This window comes from Globicephala melas, chromosome 7, assembly GCF_963455315.2.
Source record: "Globicephala melas chromosome 7, mGloMel1.2, whole genome shotgun sequence".
Classification (NCBI taxonomy): Eukaryota; Metazoa; Chordata; class Mammalia; order Artiodactyla; family Delphinidae; genus Globicephala; species Globicephala melas.
This window is the reverse complement of record NC_083320.1, coordinates 20,597,523-20,617,281: the sequence shown is the minus strand read 5'-3', so window position 1 is coordinate 20,617,281 and position 19,759 is coordinate 20,597,523. Positions and strand designations below refer to the sequence as shown.

Below are 19,759 nucleotides of genomic sequence, written 5' to 3'. Positions count from 1 at the left end.
ATGTAATCATTTGGAAGAAGGTCCTGGAGCTGACACTGGGGCTCTAGCCACAGGAGGCTCTGCTGGTCCCAGGGCCTGTGGGACAGGTGCGTGGGGCAGTGCCCTGAGGAGAATACCCACGTGGGAGGCTGGGAGAGCTGCCAGCGCTGCTTGTCAGAGAGGTCAGGCAGAGAGTATTCCACTGGGAGAGAATGGTCCACGTGTGTGTTCTGGGACTGCCCTTCCTCGTCCCCTCCCTCCTAGGGACCAGCTCTTCCCCTCAGAGCCTGCTTTCTTCAACTGCCCTCTTCCCCATGGCCGCCACCATGACTCGAGCTCCTGCTTCCAACTTTGCTTCTCTCCACAACTTTGCTGGCTCAGGGGGAACCAGCAACCTGTAGGGAAACTTTTCTCTTAAAAGCACATAACTAAGACTGAGCCAGCACTGGGAACCACTGTGCTGAGGGAGCATGATGGTAGCACGAAATGAGATCCATGGTGTTGACATTGACCAAGATCTCTACTCTTCCCAGCACTGGGCAAAACCCCTGGGGAACAAAGGTGAATGAGACCCAGTCCTTGCCTTCAAGGGCTTCAGAGACCAGCACATTAACGGTCTCAGGGTGTAGAGGTTGCAGTTGGGTCATCAATGGAGGATCTGGAGAAAAAGAACTGATTGATGTCTTCCGGGAGCATTGTGGACACTGCCTCCAAGAAGGAACTTTTTGCACTGGGCCAGGGGGTGAGCAGGTTTTCTAGGCAGACGGGAGCAGAGGATAGCATGGGGTATAGGGTAGGGAGGGCATTCTCAACAAAGGAAAACCGCATGAAGCAAGTCATGAACAGGTGGAAGTACCAGCCAGGAAGAACATGTGGTTTGGTATAGAATATAAGGGAGCAGAGGGGTGGGTGTGGCAGGAGAAGAACCTGGACAGGAAGGCTGAGACTAAACTAGGAAGGACCCAGTGACTTAGGCGAGTTTTGAGTATCCTTGTGCCACATTGTGCAATAGAATTTCCTGTGATGGTGTTTATATCTGTCCTGTCCAGTATGGTAGATGTTAATCACATGTGGTTACTCAGCACTTGAAATGTCGTGTGGATAAGGAATTGAATTTTTACTTTGTCTTATTTATGTTTCAAATTAAATAGCCACATGTGGCTAGGGGCTACTGCGTGGGACACGGGAAGTCATTTGTTCCTCACGATAACTCAATGAGTCGGACAGAGATCACCTGTCCAGTTTTCAGGCAAGCTGGGGTTCTAGAAGATTATGTGACCTGCCCAAAGTTACATGAATATTAAATGACAGAACCAGGGTTTGCATACAGATTTCCTCTATAGGAAGCTATTTATGGTTACTGCCCTGGGCAACGTGAGGCTCTGATACGCCTTCCGAGTCATTAAGAATAAAAGTTTGCAGTTGTAGTCTTTGAAAACTGGTCCCTGTTGGTTAGGTAGGGGAGCTCTGTTATCACACCTAAGTTCCTGCCACAGTGGAACAACACAAATATACAATCAGAGGGAAGGATGGGGCAGTGGGGTGAGGCTGTCGTAGGGGTAATGGGAGGACCACTGGGTTCTTCTCTTGATTCTGTCGAATGGCAAAATCCAGGTGTGGATCTTGGACTAGTTACCTATGACCTGTGGGACGGAGCATCTTTATTGATGGAATGAAGAGGCTCGCCAAGATGACCCCATGGTCCTTTCCACCCCACTTTTGGGAACTAAGACTCAGTAGAAGCCATGCTCTGAATTCTTACAGCTCAGACATCTGCTGGTGGGGCCGATCCCACATGAAGGTGAGCCTACAGCTTCAGCCTCTTGTCCAGAGGCCCTGGGTGTGAGATAGATTCAAGGTTCCAATATAGCAAACACAGCTCCAATACAATTCAGCTTCATCCTCAGCAGGGATGAGGGACAAAGTCCAGGAATTCAAGTAGAGCTGTCACTCGGGTTAGATTAAGGACCTGGGCAGGAGGGAGGTCTGGCTTCTGATAGCACAAGGGTGAGGAGGCCCCACTAATGAACAATGTAAAAGTTCTGGGAAGTTTGAAGCTATGAGAAAAAAATATAGATAGTATTGTTTTTTAAGCACTTAATTTTTTTTTCTTTTTATTCCTGAACTCAAAATAAGAAGCATGTACTAACTCGAATGTTTTTAAGATGATCACATTTGGTATTTTTGAGAAGACAATTGAGCCTGAAAACAACAAAAGGATTTGCGGGAAAAAAACACTGGCTTTTGACCTTGGTATCCTCATTTTTACCGAAAATTAGTATTTCTGTTCTTTCATTCCCTGTAGGCCTTGGCATTGCTGCAGATGCTCACAGCCATGGAGGGGCATATGGTGGGGAGTCCAGCACCCACCTGGATTTGCTCAGCATGAGGTCTTATCTGTGTCAAGCATAGGATTCCTTTCCTGGGCTTTGAGTCCCTGAAGAACTGGAAATTCTGTGTCCCATTTCATCTCACCTGGCTGCATTTTTTTCCCTGCCACCTCTCCTGCCTTGTACAGAGAAGCCACAGGTCATCAGTCATAACTGAACTACTTCTATATCCAAAGCTTGGAGAAATGGGAAATTTAAAGATCTTCAAGGCAGATAGACAAAGTCCTTAAAGGAGACTGGAGAGGTAGGGCTGGGGCTTAGTGTGTCCTGCCGTCTGTGCCCAATTGTGCATTGTACATAGTGTAGTCGGAAAAAATACAGGAAATGCAGTCAAATTTGCATTTCAAATCAATAATGAATCATTTATTTAATATAAGCATGTCCCCAATATTGCATACATTGTTGATTTGAAAATTCATATTTAACTGAGCATATTGTATTTTTGTTAAATCTGGCAAAACTTAATTGCACATCCTCTTGGCCTACATTTTACACGATTACTGTGGAGGCAACTAGCTCAGAGCCCCCAGCAGTCCTCATCTAAGCTGCCTCTTGTATCCTTTGCTTCTTGCTGACACTTCTCTGCTGTTACTGTATAGGAAACTCCTGGTCATTGGTGAGGTACAGACCATGAAGGGTAAGGGAGTTAACCGCCATGGGACAACCTCTGACCAGTGGGATGGGAGTTGATGGAAAAATGTTTGTCTCTTTCCATCCCTCCGTAGCATGGAATTATGAGTGCGTTCTATACGGCTCTTCAGAAGATACCAGTGAGACAGCGGTTTCCTGCACCATGAAGCTTTGCGTAAAGCTCTTCCTGGGGACCATGTGGGCTTCAATGTCAAGAACGTGTATGTCAAAGATGTTCGTCATGGCAGTGTGGCTGGTGACAGCAAAAATGACCCACCGATGGAAGCAGCTGGCTTCACAGCTCAGGTGATTATCTTGAATCATCAAGGCCAAATCAGAGCTGGATATGCACCTGTGCTGGATTGTCACATAGCTGGATTGTCACACAGCTTACATTGCCTGCAAGTTTGCTGAGCTGAAAGAGAAGATTGATTGTCCTTCTGGGACAAAGCTGGAAGATGGCCCCAAAGTTTTGAAATCTGGTGATGCTGACATCGTTGATATGGTTCCTGGCAAACCCATGTGTTTTGAGAGCTTCTCTGACTATCCTCCTCTGGGCCATTTTGCTGTTAGAGACACGAGACAGATGGTTGCTGTGGGTGTCATCAAAGCAGTGGACAAGAAGGCAGCTGGAGCTGGCAAGGTCACCAAGTCTGCCCAAAAAGCTCAGAAGGCTAAATGAACATTATCCCCAATACCTGCCACCCCAGTCTTAATCAGTTGTGGAAGAACGGTCCCAGAACAATTTGTCTCAACTGGCCATTTAAGTTTAATAGCAAAAGACTGGTTAATGATAACAGTGCATCATAAAACCTTCGGAAGGAAAGGAGAATGTTTTGTGGACTATTTGTTTTGTGTGTGGCAGTTTTAAGTTATTAGCTTTTAAAATCAGTACTTTATTTATTTTTACATCTTTATTGGAGTATAATTGCTTTACAATGATGTGATAGTTTCTGCTTTATAACAAAGTGAAACTGTTATACATATACATATGTTCCCATATCTCTTCCCTCTTGTATCTCCCTCCCTCCCACCCTCCCTATCCCACCCCTCTAGGTGGTCACAAAGCACCGAGCTGATCTCCCTGTGCTATGCAGCTGCTTCCCACTAGCTGTCTACCTTACGTTTGGTAGTGTATATATGTCCATGCCTCTCTCTCGCTTTGTCACAGCTTACCCTTCCCACTCCCCATATCCTCAAGTCCATTCTCTAGTAGGTCTGTGTCTTTATTCCTGTCTTACCCTTAGGTTCTTCATGCCTTTTTTTTTTCTTAAATTCCACATATATGTGTTAGCATACAGTATTTGTCTTTCTCTTTCTGACTTACTTCACTCTGTATGACAGACTGTAGATCTATCCACCTCATTACAAATAGCTCAATTTCATTTCTTTTTATGGCTGAGTAATATTCCATTGTATATATGTGCCATATCTTCTTTATCCATTCATCTGATGATGGACACTTAGGCTGTTTCCATCTCTGGGATATTGTAAATAGAGCTGCAATGAACATTTTGGTACATGACTCTTTTTGAATTATGGTTTTCTCAGGGTATATGCCCAGTAGTGGGATTGCTGGGTCATATGGTAGTTCTATTTGTACTTTTTTAAGGAACCTCCATACTGTTCTCCATAATGGCTGTACCAATTCACATTCCCACCAGCAGTGCAAGAGTGTTCCCTTTTCTCCACACCCTCTCCAGCATTTATTGTTTTTAGATATTTTGATGATGGCCATTCTGACTGGTGTGAGATGATATCTCATTGTAGTTTTGATTTGCATTTCTCTAATGATTAATGATGTTGAGCATTCTTTCATGTGTTTGTTGGCAGTCTGTATATCTTCTTTGGAGAAATGTCTATTTAGGTCTTCTGCCCATTTTTGGATTGGGTTTTTTGCTTATTTGTTATTGAGCTGCATGAGCTGCTTGTAAATTTTGGAAATTAATCCTTTGTCAGTTGCTTCATTTGCAAATATTTTCTCCCATTCTGAGGGTTGTCTTTTGGTCTTGTTTATGGTTTCCTTTTCTGTGCAAAAGCTTTTAAGCTTCATTAGGTCCCATTTGTTTATTTTTGTTTTTATTTCCATTTCTCTACAAGGTGGGTCAAAAAGGATCTTGCTGTGATTTATGTCATAGAGTGTTCTGCCTATGTTTTCCTCTAAGAGTTTGATAGTTTCTGGCCTTACATTTAGGTTTTTAATCTAAATGAGTGATCTAATCTCATACTTTTACATGTACCTGTCCAGTTTTCCCAGCACCACTTATTGAAGAGGTTGTCCTTTCTCCACTGTACACTCTTGCCTCCTTTATCAAAGATAAGGTGACCATATGTGCATGGGTTTATCTCTGGGCTTTCTATACTGTTCCATTGATCTATATTTCTGTTTTTGTGCCAGTACCATATTGTCTTGATTACTGTAGCTTTGTAGTATAGTCTGAAGTCAGGGAGCCTGATTCCTCCAGCTCCATTTTTTGTTCTCAAGATTGCTTTGGCTATTCGGGGTCTTTTTTGTTTCCATACAAATTGTGAAATTTTTTGTTCTAGTTCTGTGAAAAATGCCAGTGGTAGTTTGATAGGGATTGCATTAATCTGTAGATTGCTTTGGGTAGTACAGTCATTTTCACAATGTTGATTCTTCCAATCCAAGAACATGGTATATCTCTCCATCTGTTCGTGTCATCTTTAATTTCTTTCATCAGTGTCTTATAATTTTCTGCATACAGGTCTTTTGTCTCCTTAGGTAGGTTTATTCCTAGATATTTTATTCTTTTTGTTGCAATGGTAAATGGGAGTATTTTCTTGATTTCACTTTCAGATTTTTCATCATTAGTGTATAGGAATGCCAGAGATTTCTGTGCATTAATTTTGTATCCTGCTACTTTACCAAATTCATTGATTAGCTCTAGTAGTTTTCTGGTAGCATCTTTAGGATTCTCTATGTATAGTATCATGTCATCTGCAAACAGTGACAGCTTTACTTCTTCTTTTCTGATTCGGATTTCTTTTTTATTTCCTTTTCTTCTCTGATTGCTGTGGCTAAAACTTCCAAAACTATGTTGAATAAGAGAGGTGAGAGTGGACAACCTTGTCTTGTTCCTGATCTTAGTGGAAATGCTTTCAGTTTTTCTTCATTGAGGATGATGTTGGCTGTGGGTTTGTCATATATGGCCTTTATTATGTTGAGGAAAGTTCCCTCTATGTCTACTTTCTGCAGGGTTTTTATCATAATGGGTGTTGAATTTTGTTGAAAGCTATTTCTGCATCTATTGAGATGATCATATGGTTTTTCTCCTTCAATTTGTTAATATGGTTTATCACTTTGATCAATTTGCTTATATTGAAGAATCCTTGCATTCCTGGAATAAACCCCACTTGATCATGGTGTATGATCCTTTTAATGTGCTGTTGGTTTCTGTTTGCTAGTATTTTGTTGAGGATTTTTTTTTTTTTTTTTTTTTTGCGGTACGCAGGTCTCTCACATTGTGGAGCACAGGCTCCGGACGTGTAGGCTCAGCAGCCATGGCTCACGGGCCCAGCCACTCCACGACATGTGGGATCTTCCCAGACCGGGGCACGAACCCATGTCCCCTGCATCAGCAGGCGGACTCTCAACCACTGCGCCACCAGGGAAGCCCATGTTCAGGATTTTTGCATCTATGTTCATCAGTGATATTGGCCTGTAGTTTTCTTTTTTTGTGACATCCTGGTCTGGTTTTGGTATCAAGGTGATAGTGACCTCATAGAATGAGTTTGGGAGTGTTCCTCCCTCTAGTACTTTTTAAAGGAAACAACTTGACCAAAAATCTGTCACAGAATTTGAGACCCATTTAAAAAGTTTAATGAGAAAAAACCCCCAAAAACCAAAAAACTCAGTTTCCTGCTGTGGTGACCAGCTCAATAATTTACTCTTGTATGAACCTGTCTGCCTTCTTCCCTCCCTCTCTCCCTCCCTCCCTCCCTCCCCTCCTTCTTTTCTTCCTCCTGTTGCCTCACTCCTGTTTCCTGGGATCACTTCAAAAACTAAGCCTCCTGCACTCAAGCCCTTGGCTCAGGTTCCCCTCTCAGAGGGGAAGCTCAGGTTAAGAGAGGTTTACTGGGGCTTCTTCTGGAAGGAGAAACTAGATCTCAGAGCTGTATAGAATTTTAGCAAATTTGGACTGGAAGAATCCTGAGAGATCATATAGCACGCCCACTCAATTTAGAGACATGGAAACAGGCCAGGGACTTACCCATGATCATCCCCCAACACTCCCAGCCCAGGGATAATCTGGAATTTCTGTTCTTTATGAGGTGAACTAATCTATATAAACACACAGTGCTTAACACACAGCAGGTGCATGGTAAATGTGAAAATGGAATGACATGGGGAGGGGAGTGGATAAAGGTCTGCTGTGAGAGTGGACAGAATGTTTCCATATGTCTCGGTGGCAAGCCTCTGTCTCTAGGATCCTGGCTCTTGCCACCTGTTGCTGCTCCTCTGGGCTCTTTGCACAGATGATGTCAAGGGAACTCTGTATGATTAAAGGCATCCCAAGAAAGTCAGCCCTTAAGGAAAAGGGATTCAGTGACAAATCTTAGTGGAAACACTTATTCCTCCATTTCTGTACCAGGGGCCGAGAGTTTGGACAAAGGCAACCAGTGTTCCCTAGGGATTGCTTAGAGCCTTTATGGATCAACTCAACTAATATAATTTAGTTCAATTCCACAAATTTTTGTGCCAGGAACTGCCTAGGTCTGAAGAGTCACTAATAGACTGGCCTGTGCTCCAGGAGACTCATAGTCCTGTGGCTCATAAAAGCAGCCCTCCTGAGAAGGGAGTTCTGGGCCAAATTTATTAAACCAAACTGTTGAGATGGATACCCCCTAACCTGTAAGAAAGCACCTGCACCAGGGAGAATAGAAGAAATAAATGACATAGGAGAAGGAAGAAAGTCCATACGGGTTACATGCTTTATCCATGACAGGGGTTAGGTCTTCAGAGCAACCTCTCCTGTGCTCTGTTCATGATGTTGATGAAGTCGTGCTAACTGGACTTGTTGGCAGGAAGCGACCTTGCTAAGACACATGCTTACCGAAAAGTGGGAGTTAAACTCCACAAAGATTCAAAAACCGATTTGTTAAAAGATCAAGTCAATTTTAAGAGGTACAGTGGTTTGGAGCATACCCAAACACAGGATAAACACTGTTTATCAAGAGTCAGTTGTGTTCCTAAATTTGTCCATGCCAGTTGTATATGTTACTATAGTTATAAGTTTTAAATAAAGTTACTGGGACAGATGCTTGCTTTCCACTAGGCTAGATGTTCTCCATTTGACTCTTCAGCTCCATTCTCCAACCTGCTTTGTGCCCCAGGAGGCTGACCTGTATGGACTGGACCAATCAAGCCTCCTTGTCCTCTAGCCTCTGGACTAAGGATAAGATATGGCCTCTAGGGTGAATGATGAATTGTTGTATCTTGGGCCCTCAAACATTCTACCTCTACTGCGAACTCGCTCTGGGCTCCTCATGCTGATGGTCTGGCAGGCAAAGAAAATAAATAATTACTGTACTGGTGGGGGTAATTGACCTTGATAGATATGAGGAACTATGGTGGCTTCTATACAGCAAAGGGCAGAGAGATTCCTCTCCCTGCCAGTTATATTCCATCTCAATATACCTGGAATTCATGGGATTCACCAGGTATCACTTCATGCTTTCTTGCTCAGTGATATAAGCGGATGAGCAATTCTGACATCCATGGCCTAACAAGGGAAAGACAACTAAAGATGCAGACTCTTCTCTGAAGGGCCTGTGATGTCCCATTAGGAAAGAAATGCAGACCAATCAAAGTGCTGACTGAGGGAGGGAATCTAGAAAGGATGGTGGAGGAAGAGGGTGATGAACATTAATTATGGCTTCAGGACAGCTATAGCAGTAGGGAGTGTAGCTGGTTTCACTAACTCTCTTTTATTAATTATTTGGGGAGTTGTGGCTGGCCACCATCCTGAAGGAGACTGTGATAAATTAGATTTAAGGGAGGGAGGGCATGAGCAGATCTGAGTGGTAAAAGGAGTGGATTGTATCAGTCACTTCTTGAGCATCACTTTACATCCTCTTGGGCTCACTTCTTCTAGCCACTGCTGCAGTGACCTCTCCCACAGAGGTTTCGACCTACTTCACAAAGATGGAACCTCATTCTCCTACCATGTTCCTCTTGCTATCTGTCCTGGGTTTTCTAACGGCACAGTATGGGACACCCATGGGAAGCCCTTAGGCACTGCTATATATGCAACCTGGATGTGCAGAGCAATGAACACCTTGGGGTGGGGGCAGCCCTTAACCAATGGGGGATGGTTGCGGATAGGTAAATGCTCCTCCCTTTTCTTCTCTCAGAGGGACAATCTAAGATACAATTCATAAGGTTTTTCAGATGGATGCAGGATCGACCATTCACTCCCTTAACAGTTTTGATAACGTATCCTAATATTGGCTCTCTCTTCTTCTGTTTCATTTCCCTGTTCCTTACTCCTGATTCTAGGATCACAATCCTGAATAAACCACGCACACAGAAGTCTTCATTTAGGACTCTGCTTTCTCTGGGTAATCCAGCTTAAGAAACATTCCCAGGTTTGCTCCTTTGGAGCTGTGAGACTTCAGGATAGTTACTTAATCTTTTAAATCCTGTCCCCCCTGCCTTCCATCGCCCCTGGAGGGAGATGTTCCCCGAAGCACTTGGAATCCTGGAATTAGAGCAAAATGGGGCTCTGTTAGAGAAGAAGAGGGAAAGAAAGAAATGGTTGTTGGTAGGTGGACAAGTCAGGGATCTGGGGGGTAGAAAAGAACTGGTATACTCAGAAGGAATGGTTGAAAAGAGTTTAGCAAAGAACTATGCAGTGCGGACAGTGTTGAGGGAAACCAGGAGGAGGAGGTGAAGCACACAGTGACTGGTACTGTAGGAGGCTGCTCTCATCCCTTGGTGTAATGTTGTCAGGTAGCTACAAGAGATAGCTGCCTGGCAGATGCTATGGTTTTTGCTAGAAGAATTCAGCCACTGTCAAGCTCAAGACCTGCAGGGAGAGAGTCGGGGGATAAATAGCCTAAATTTTCTTTCCTCCCACCTTCTATCTCCTACTGATAGCTTCCGTTGGTTGAATCCAACCAGAGGCTAGAGGACAAGGAGGCTTGATTGGTCCAGTCCATACAGGTCAGCCTCCTGGGGCACAAAGCAGGTTGGAGAATGGAGCTGAAGAGTCAAATGGAGAACATCTAGTCTAGTGGAAAGCAAGCATCTGTCCCAGTAACTTTATTTAAAACTTATAACTATAGTAACATATACAACTGGCATGGACAAATTTAGGAACACAACTGACTCTTGATAAACAAACAACTCAATCAGTGAGAACAGACATGCATTAGGGCATGAGAGCATGGCCCAGTAGCCATGAGCAATCAGTGTACTCTGGGTTTGTCTGGTTTACTTCTCAGTGGAAATGGAGGGTATTGGTTCAGTCTGTGAGTCAGTTAGAGGAGATGGGTTAGGAGAGCTTTCCTATTTTACCTCCCTTCTTTCCTGGGGTGGATAAAGAGCAGACAAGATTCTGTTAAGTACAGTTTAGTATTGTTTATTAAGTATTTCCAATGTACCTATTATTGAGAAATAGATACTGTAGGGAAAAACAGAGGAAGGATAAGATATGGCCTCAAGCCTCCTGGAGTTTACATTCTAGGTGGGGGGATAAATTCCATAGATGAAACAGAATAATAAACAAGAGAGAGAATTGAAATGCTGAAGTGTGGGATCCAGATGAATCACAAGGAATTTGACCAAGGTGCACCACATCCAAGTCTATGGTTTCTACAGGGTCTTCAAGGGCCTCCCACCTGGATGAGATGTGGTTAAAGCCTTATGCATGAGTTTGGAGACCAGGGTGTGCCTAATAAAAATTGGGCAATGGGACTAGAAAGAATGTATCATACTTGGACATTCGATTTCCTCCCTTTTGGGTGGAGGTCTCTTGGATCTCCTTGTCTTAACTATGTCTGTTGAAGGCTCATGTTGGGTTTCTCAAGGCCCAGACTGATGAGGGGTCATGGGCTAGAATAGGCACTCGGGAATCCTTTGCTCTTTGCAGATATTGCATGTGTGCAGGGCCAAGGAGGAAAGCCATTTGCAAGGCTGGTGAGTGGTGTTCACTCCATAGGTGATGGGGATGGATAAGAGGTCTAGTATCCTCACTGGCCCTGCTCTCTACACACTGAAAGGGAAGGTGAAGTGTTAAACTCATCATTATCCCTCAAGAGTTAGAGCAGGATTTCACAAAGTGTGTTCTCTGGGACATAAATGTCCAGGAAATGATAAGAAAAATTTCATGAAAGGAAAGGGTTCCTTTGCTGAGTAAGTCTAGGAAACACTAGATTAAACAAAGTTAAATAAGGTTTCCTCTGCAAGGTCTCTCAGAGTCTTGAATGTGATGCTGTGTATTATGAAATTCTTGCAAGGGGCTAGCAATGGCATGCAGAGATTCCCAAACTTTTTTGATCAAAAGAACACCTTTTTTAGGAATACCCAAGAATATCTCGTGGAACACTAGCACTCTGAGGAACAGTTTCAGAAATGCTTAATATGTGGGGAATTTGCCTTTTAAATAGGGACCCCGCAACAGAGCACAATGTTTAACACCACAGGATTTCTGCTAATACATAGCTTTTCAGGTACCAGTGGGAAGTTGGGGGGATTCCCTCAGCATTCCTGGAACCTCCCCTTTCCTCCATTGGGTTGAAGAGTGGGCAACATTGAAGGAGGGCTTTAGGTGAGGGGGCAGGTAGCAGAGAGAGTTCCTGCTGATGGACAGAACAAAAGAAGCCAGAGGTAGGGAATTTGGGAACCTCCTTCATAAAGGGCTAAAAGAACCTGGGGAGGAGAAATGTGGGGCTTCCAAGATGGTGAGACTTGGGAGATCCTGAAGTGATCCTCTCCTTCCTTAAAAAGGCTTTCACTTCCTACTCTCAAGCCAGCAGTGCATATTTTATTCCATACCCCCTCTCCCCAGGAAGCAGGAAGAGACTGAAGATGAAAGAATCTATTGCATCTAGAATCTGTATTTTTACCAGGGTTTCTAAGTGTGTGGAATTGTCTGGCAACTATAGGTCCATGAGGAAGGAAACCCCCCCAGCATACTTGAGATGCTGAAATATTTTACTCAAAGCCTCAGTGCAATCACCATGAGAAATAGACAAGAACAACTGGCTTTGGCTTAAAAAATAGGAAGGTTCAGAAGTCACAGAAACCCCCAAGTCTGGATCTCTGGGTTAAATGTATTGAGTTGAACCATGATAAAATTGCCCCTTTCCCTAGGTCAGAAATGGTTGAATATTGACCATTTTATATGGGTCAGCCTATATCTGGCAAACATTTATGGGAGAGCCAGAGGGAGAAGAATGTGAGTGTGTGTGTGTGTGTGTGTGTGTGTGTGTGTGTATGTGTGTGTGTGTAGCGAGTACATTGCTGGGAGGCTAGTCTTATATGTAACAGAAATAGTTTCCTTGCTGATAAAAAGGTGGAAGAGAAAGGCTCTCTTGGGCATATTTCCAATGGGTGAACAACAAGTTTAGAAGTTCATCAAGGAGATAAAGGTGGAGGTTGTTGGGGACTGGCTTTTAGGATTAGGTGTAGAAAGACACTGGGCACACTGTTGGTCTCTAGGAGCAAGGCATGGGCACCTGGGTCTGACAATGTATTAAGTCACAAGCTGTTAGTGACTTAGACATGAGAAAGAGTGAAATAAAGAGTCACTCTATTTAGAGAAATTGAAACAACCCTTTAGGGTGGTGGCTTATTCCTTACTCTTTGGCCTGTCCCTTCATTTCTCCTCCCAGTACACCTGAAAATCAAAGTGGTGGGATGTAGGGTAGGACTGGGAACAAGGTATAGAGAGAGACAGTTAACATAGAGGAGTGTGGGGAATTTCCATGCCCATCACCTCAGCTAGTCCTTTTGGAGGATGAACACAGCTGTTATAATGGTAAGTTTCCTAATTTCCTAATTTCCATAATACTTTAAAACTTACAAAACAGCCCACAGATATTATCTCATTTATTCTGATTTTCAAACAACCTTTGGAAATGGTATTGCAATTCCCATTTTCCAGATAGGAGATCATGGCTCAGAGAACAAATTCCCCAAGAATGGTAATTGGCAGAATCAGGTTCAAACCTGTACCTTTGGACTCCAAATGGAATATTGGTTTAGTTTGATCTCATGGAGCGTGACCAAGGTCATCACATAACCAGGAAGTCCTAAGGCAAAACAGTTGTTCAGGGACCAGGCAGGTAACAGGTGTGAGTGAAGCTGGTTGGTTATAGGCAATAGGGAGTGGTGGGGACTGTGGCTCAGGATTGGTGAGTCTAAATCCTGCCAGAAGGTGTAGTCACTACTCAGCTCCAGGTGATTATTGCCAGGAAGATGTGCCAGTCTGATTTTTTTGAGAGAAACTGGAAGTTCAATTAAATAAGTGTTTACTGAGTGTCTACTATGCACCAGGCACCAGGGTAAAGCAGTGAATAAAATGGATAAAAAACTCTAGATTTTTATGTGAGCTTGTCCAATTTTTAAGTGTTGGGAACTGATAGAAAATTTAGAAAACATTATTCAGGCCAAAAAAACACATCTGTGAGTTACATTTGGCCTGTAGGTTGCCAGTTTGTGACTTCAGTTCAAAAACTTTGATGGACCAAGTGTTCTCCAAAAAGGGGACTGTGCAGAAGGGCCCACTAGGTCCAGGGAAGAAACTGTTAACACTTTTATTCATATTGGTTTTTTATCTCGTCCTTTAAAAATTCTTATTTTTGTGAATACTCTATCATAAACATAACTAATCCGTGTACAGCACATGTATGTCCTTATAAATATTTCAGTAGATATTATTTCTATTTAAATAACAATAGATCTTATAATATTTCAATAGATATATTAAGGGCACATGATTAAAGTACTTTATTGATAGTGATGTGGATCAGGAAAAGTTCAAGACCACTGGGAATAGTCTTTACAAAGCAGATATTTGTACACTCCCTGCCTGAAACAGGGATAAAGCTGTAGACTTCAGTTTAGTGTCCAGAGGGCTTCCGGGAATGTGGGAGTGGGCAGAATGTCTATAGCAAGATTGACTAAACACAAACCATCCCGCTGTTCCTTCTGCCAGAGCGGCTGTCCTATGAGTGAAAACTGTGGGCCTTGCTGAGTGATGGAAGAAACAACTGGATGATGGGGTCAGTTCAGGGTAGAACTCCCCTGCCAAGGTTATGGGGCTCTTATAGTCATGATTGTTTTTACTTCTTAGAAAATGAAACTTGCTTGTGAGACTGTAGCTGTACTGGAGAAATGAGGAGGGAGGGGTCGTATAATACTCACCCTTAAGTGTCAGGAGGTTATTATAGGAAGGCAGGTGATCAGAGACTCATCAACTTCTCTGTGGACAGAACATGAATAGGTGAACGTAAACTAATAGAGAGATTTGGGTTACAACTACAGAAGATATTTCTTTTTTTAAACCGCTTTTAAAACACTGAAGTATAGTTAATTTACGAGTGTTAGTTTCAGGTGTACAGAAAGATGATTGAGTTATATATTATATATATATATTGTTTTGCAGATTCTTTTCCATTATAGGTTATTACAAGATATTGAATATATTTCCTTGTGCTATATAGTAAGTCCTTGTTGTTTACCTATTTTATATATAGCAGCAAGTATATATTAATTCCAAACTCCTAATTTATCTTTCCCTTCCCCCACATATCCCCTTTGGTAACCAAAGTTTGTTTTACAGAAGATATTTCTGACAGTCAGCTTTGTCTGAATCCTGTTCTAAAGCCTGTCTTGACCACTGTACCCCCCATCTGTCAGTAGAGTGGCAACATTATGTCCTGAAAAGAGCACAGGATGAGGAGCCAGAAAATGAGTGCTCTAGTTCTGAAGAGACCTTTGGGTGTCCCTGACCTTAGACAATGCCAGATCTGTCTTTCTCTGGATCTCTCTTTCCTCTCTTGGATAAAGAAGGGTATGGTCTATGGTCTCTGAGCTTCTTTCTTCTACTTCGAACTTTAGTCTCATGCTAAGAGTCGGAGTGTTGGAAAGTGGTCACTAGGTGTTGCAAAGTGTTTTCTCGGGACAGAACAAATTCTCTCTAACCCAGGTCAGTATACTAGCTGTTATAGCAAACAGATTGCAAAATGTATACTGGTTCTTATATGATAGAAGCTTATTTGTTGTTCACAAAAATTGTAAATATGTTTTCTTGATTAGTAACTGTTTTCCTCCAAGTATTGATAGAAGGATCTATGATTTTTCTCTCTTGAAGTTCCACCATATTCAATACATGGCTCTAAGGTGGCCAGGCTCATCTACATCAGGCTGATAGGAGGGGGAAAATCATGGACAATTAAGCCTGGGATATTTTTATGGGCCAGACTGGGAAGGGTGTGCATTAATTCTGCTCAAATTCTATTGACTAGAAATCAGTCACAAGGAAATGCTTAACTACAAAGGGAAGCTGGGAAATGTAATTTCCCAAAAAAGAGGAAATGGATTTGGAAAATGAGAACCCATTATGCCACAGAGAGGAGAGCTAAAAAGATAAAGGATCACATGGTGTGGAAAAGCGTAGGATGAGAGTGATGTTAATTATCTTCCTGTTTATAAAGAGCTTGGAACAGTCCTCAGCTGAAGAATGGCAGGACCTCAGCTTAAAAGATTTCCTGTGCCACAGGGAAGAGCTCTGAGCTAAGACTTAAGACACGCAATGTTCTATTTTTGGTTGTGTCTTGACGTAGCTACGGGACTGAACAGAATTTACTTCACTATTGTGCTTCAGTTTCCTCATCTGTAAATGGCAACCAAAATACAGAACTGACACGATTTTCTGAGGAGTCAGGTATAACAACATCATGCAGATTTTAGAAAAAATACAAAAGTGATTACTATAGAGAGTGAACTTAAACTGCTGGTAGGGAAAATTAAGTTAGATGAGAAAATAAAACTTCCCCCATAGTGGAACATAAGAAACTCTTAGGGAATGTGTAACTTTAAGAAATCAATGTGAATTTAAAGTGATGAAAGGGAAAAACCTACAACCAAGGTTACTCTACCCAGCAAGGATCTCATTCAGATTCAATGGAGATATTAAAAGCTTTAGAGACAAGCAAAAGTTAAGAGAATTCAGCACCACCAAACCAGCTTTACAACAAATGCTAAAGGAATTTCTCTAGGCAGGGAACACAAGAGAAGGAAAAGACCTACAAAAACAAACCCAAAACAATTAAGAAAATGGTGATAGGAACATACATACCAATAATTACCTTAAATGTAAATGGATTAAATGCTCCAACCAAAAGACATAGACTGGTTGAATGGATACAAAAACAAGACCCATATATATGCTGTCTACAAGAGACCCACTTCAGACCTAGGGACACACACAGACTGAAAGTGAGGGGATGGAAAAAGATATTCCATGCAAATGGAAATCAAAAGAAAGCTGGAGTAGCAATTCTCATATCAGACAAAATGGACTTTAAAATAAAGACTATTACAAGAGACAAAGAAGGACACTACATAATGATCAAGGGATCAATCCAAGAAGAAGATATTACAATTGTAAATATTTATGCATACAACATAGGAGCACCTCAATACATAAGGCAAATGCTAACAGTCATAAAAGGGGAAATCAACAGTAACACAATAATAGTAGGGGACCTTAACACCCACTTTCACCAATGGACAGATCATCCAAAATGAAAATAAATAAGGAACCACAAGCTGTAAATGACACATTAAACAAGATGGACTTAACTGATGTTTATAGGACATTCCATCCAAAAATGACAGAATACACCTTCTTCTCAAGTGCTCATGGAACATTCTCCAGGATAGATCATATCTTGGGTCACAAATCAAGCCTTGGTAAATTTAAGAAAATTGAAATCATATCAAGTATCTTTTCCAACCACAACGTTATGAGACTAGATATCAATTACAGGAAAAGATCTGTAAAAAATACAAACACATGGAGGCTAAGCAATACACTACTAAATAACCAAGAGAAGACTAAAGAAATCAAAGAGGAAATCAAAAAATACCTAGAAACAAATGACAATGAAAACAAGATGATGAAAACCTATGGGATGCAGTAAAAGCAGTTTTAAGAGGGAAGTTTATAGCAATACAATCCTACCTCAAGAAACAAGAAACATCTCAAATAAACAACCTAAACTTACAGCTAAAGCATGAAAGAAAGAAGGACAAAAACCCCCAATGTTAGCAGAAGGAAAGAAACCATAAAGATCAGATCAGAAATAAATGAAAAAGAAATGAAGGAAACAATAGCCAAAATCAATAAAACTAAAAGCTAGTTCTTTGAGAAGATAAACAAAATTGATAAACCATTAGCCAGAGTCATTGAGAAAAGAAAGGGAAAAGATTCAAATCAACAGAATTAGAAATGAAAAAGGAGAAGTAACTACTGACACTGCAGAAATACAAAGGATCCTGAGGGATTACTACAAGCAACTATATGCCAATAAAATGGACAACCTGGAAGAAATGGACAAATTCTTAGAAAAGCAAAACCTTCCGAGACTGAACAAGGAAGAAATAGAAAATGTAAGCAGACCAATCACAAGTACTGAAATTGAAACTGTGATGAAAAATCTTCCAACAAACAAAAGCCCAGGACCAGATGGCTTCACAGGTGAATTCTATCAAACATTTAGGGACGAGCTAACACTATCCTTCTCAAACTCTTCCAAAATATAGCAGAGGAAGGAACACTCCCAATCTCATTCCACAAGGCCACAATTACCCTGATACCAAAACCAGACAAAGATGTCACAAAAAAAGAAAACTACAGGCCAATATCACTGATGAACATAGATGCATAGCAAACAGAATCCAACAGCACATTAAAAGGACCATACACCATGATCAAGTGGGGTTTATCCCAGGAATGCAAGGATTCTTCAATACATGCAAATCAGTCAATGTGATACACCATATTAACAAATTGAAGGAAAAAAGCCATATGATAATCTCAACAGATGCAGAAAAACCTTTCAAAAAAATTCAACACCCATTTATGATAAAAACCCTCTGGAAAGTGGGCATAGAGGGAACTTACCTCAACATAATAAAGGCCATGTGTGACAAACCCACAGCCAACATCGTTCTCAATGGTGAAAAACTGAAATCATTTCCTCTAAGATCAGGAACAAGACAAGGTTGCCCACTCTCACGACTATTATTCAACATAGTTTTGGAAGTTTTAGTCACAGCAATCAGAGAAGAAAAAGAAATAAAAGGAATCCAAATTAGAAAAGAAGTAATGCTGTCACTGTTTGCAGATGACATGATACTATACATAGAGAATTCTAAAGATGTCACCAGAAAACTACTAGAGCTAATCAATGAATTTGGTAAAGTAGCAGGATACAAAATTAATGCACAGAAATCTCTGGCATTCCTATACACTAATGATGAAAAATCTGAACGAGAAATTAAGGAAACACTCCCATTTACCATTGCAAAAAAAAGAATAAAATACCTAGGAATAAACCTACCTAAGGAGACAAATGACCTGTATGCAGAAAACTATAAGACACTGGTGAAAGAAATTAAAGATGATACCCACAGATGGAAAGCTATACCATGTTCTTGGATTGGTAGAATCAACATTGTGAAAATGACTATACTACCCAAAGCAATCTACAGAACCAATGTAATCCCTATCAAACCACCAATGACATTGTTCACAGAATGAGAACAAAAAAAATTTCACAATTTGTGCATTGTGCATAACCATAGCAATCTTGAGAAAGAAAAACGGAGCTGGAGGAATCAGGCTCCCTGACTTCAGACTATACTACAAAACTACAGTAATTAAGACAGTATAGTACTGGCACAAAAACAGAAATATAGATCTATGGAACAGGATAAAAAGCCCAGAGATAAACCCACACACATATGGTCACCTTATCTTTGATAAAGGAGGCAAGAATATACAATGGAGAAAAGACAGCCTCTTCAATAAGTGGTGCTGGGAAAACTGGACAGCTACATGTAAAAGAATGAAATTAGAACATTTCCTAACACCATACACAAAAATAGACTCAAAATGGATTAAAGACATAAATGTAAGTCAAGACAGTATAAAACTCTCAGAGGAAAACATAGGAAGAACACTCTATTACATAAATCACAGACAGATCCTTTTTGATCCACCTTCTAGAGAAATGGAAATAAAAACAAAATAAATAAATGGGACCTAATGAAACTTAAAAGCTTTTGCACAGCAAAGGAAACCATAAACAAGACAAAAAGACAACCTTCAGAATGGGAGAAAGTATTTTCAAATGAAGCAACTGACAAAGAATTAATCTCCAAAATATACAAGAAGCTTAATATCAAAAAACAAACAACCCAATCCAAAAATGTGCGGAAGACCTAAACAGACATTTCTCCAAAGAAGGTATACAGATTGCCAACAAACACATGAAAGAATGCTCAACATCACTAATTATTAGAGAAATGCAAATCAAAACTACAATGAGGTATCGCCTTACACCGGTCAGAATGGCCATCATCAAAAAATCTACAAACCATAAATGCTGGAGAGGGTGTGGAGTAAAGGGAACCCTCTTGCACTGTTGGTGGAAATGTAAATTGATACACCAACTATGGAGAACAGTATGGAGGTTCCTTAAAAAACTAAAAATAAAACTAC

The 19,759-nt window shown here is 41.2% G+C and overlaps 1 pseudogene; it reads left to right on the top strand.

The window, feature by feature from the left end:
• The first annotated feature begins 449 nt into the window (after nt 1-449).
• LOC115853183 (elongation factor 1-alpha 1 pseudogene) lies at nt 450-3,977 on the top strand (annotated as a pseudogene).
• Nucleotides 3,978-19,759: the final 15,782 nt, after the last annotated feature.